Source organism: Bactrocera tryoni, unplaced genomic scaffold, assembly GCF_016617805.1.
Source record: "Bactrocera tryoni isolate S06 unplaced genomic scaffold, CSIRO_BtryS06_freeze2 scaffold_531, whole genome shotgun sequence".
NCBI lineage: Eukaryota > Metazoa > Arthropoda > Insecta > Diptera > Tephritidae > Bactrocera > Bactrocera tryoni.
Genome location: NW_024396215.1, coordinates 2051 through 4100, shown reverse-complemented (window position 1 = coordinate 4100; position 2050 = coordinate 2051).

The following is a 2050-nucleotide window of genomic DNA, read 5'->3' as shown; positions in this document are numbered from 1 at the left end:
GGCTTGGAACTCACTATACCACTTGTAAATATTTTTTTTAGACATAGCCTCATCACCAAAGGCTTTTTGCACCATCTTCAATGTATCCGCAGCAGAAAATTGATTCCGTAAACAAAATTTAATGCAAATTCTTTGCTCAACAAATTTCGACATCGCAAAAAACGAAAAACTCAGTTTTAGCAGCTCACAAAACGACATGTACCTCAAACACTAATGAATATTTTGACATGAAATTTAACATAAATGTGACTGACAGTACTACCAACCTAAAAAAAATAATTCTCCAAATCCTTCGACGCGCGTAGTTTAAATTCAAATGTCACCTTATTTTTTGGGCACAGGTACTATATATAACTCATACACTGACAGACACATAAGGGTTGTTAGAAAAAGTAAAACAATTTTTTGTAGCATATGGGAGTTGGGGTAGTATAGACCCGATTTTATCTTTTTTGCCAATATCACCAACTATTAACATGTCATTTACTAAAAAACCTATTATATAGTGTAAAGTCAGCCGGATGTTCAAAAATCCTGATATTAATTAAATGGGGGCTAGATAAAGTTTTCGCTCAAATTTATCTATTTTAGGTACAAAGATACACTGTTGTAGGTAAAACATGCTCTCTGATTTTCATTCAGATAACTCACATATTGGCCAAAATATGAAAATTAAATCAAATCATCCCGAGATAAAAAACATAAAAATGGAAGATTAATTAGATACAAACTTCTTACCCCTTGAAATCAAGCGCATAAATAAAACCAAACCTAAAACTAACGAACGCAATTAAAATTAAACCACAAAATATATAATGATATATCAATCTTTAAAAACAAATGCCAAATTACATAATTGATATTATGAACCAAGTCATGTTTATATATGTATATATTCCTATTCCAATAGAAATGGATCACAATCACCAACAAACATCTACTGGACTGAACGCCTTCGTGAGCACACCGCAAAAGTTGCAGAGATTTCTAGCTAATTAATTCCCCTACGAGGTCTGATCTCGCAACATTTTGCACACATCTCCCTCGCAGCACTCATCCTACAAAATCCACATACAACACACCACAACATCAGACAACATATTACCCACCAAATGCAACCATAACCACACTGCACACTAGCAATTCGAATATCACATTCAAATTTATTTCACCTCATCTTAAAATATATGTATTTACAGTGACTAATGTATATAAGTTAAGAGTACAGGCGATATTGCCTTTTCTGCTTAAAAATTATATGACTAAGAATATATTTCACATCAGATAATTAATTCATTCATTAATATGTGAGTTCATAAAATTTCATAACGATCGTTAAACCTTCTATTTAATCGACTCAGTCTATCTGCGACTAATTCAACATTACCTCTGTTATATACTCCAAGGTAGAAAAATACCGTGGTAGTTTGAAAATTATCTTTAATATTTTATTTAAGGCCACTTGAAGTTTGTGGATGCGGCCGTTCTGTTTATAAATGGGTATAATGACCCTATTAGTATAATAGTTTTTTAATGATATAAACCACATGATCTTTAAAGGTCGGTCTAGGATCTAGTATCAGTCCTAAATATCTAAATTCTAGTTAAATATGGCTTGTTGGGAGGGAGATGCTTTTACGCTTCCTCTTGTAAAAAATTGCTTGAGTTTCGTCAGTTTTAACCAGTATTTTCCATTTGTTAAAGTAAGAGGCAAGGGTATTAAAGTCATCTTGCAGTTGTGCTGTCAGCAGCAATGAAGCCTTAGCAGAGTATTGCGGTGTCATCCACAAAAATAGAAGCTGTGCTCTTACTTAGCGCCGGGAAATCAGAAGTAAAAATGTAACAACAATGGAAATAGGCACAGCTCTGGAGACAACCCGCAGTGATGTGGACTGTGAATGATCGGTTGGTCAAAAAACTCTGTGTAATTTTAATATAAACTAGGCGAAGTTGCAAGAGCTTCATTTTGTACAAGAACTCGTTATGCCAAACAGAGTCGAATTCAGCTTTGATATCTAATCATACCAGTTTGTAAAATTTGTTTTTATGA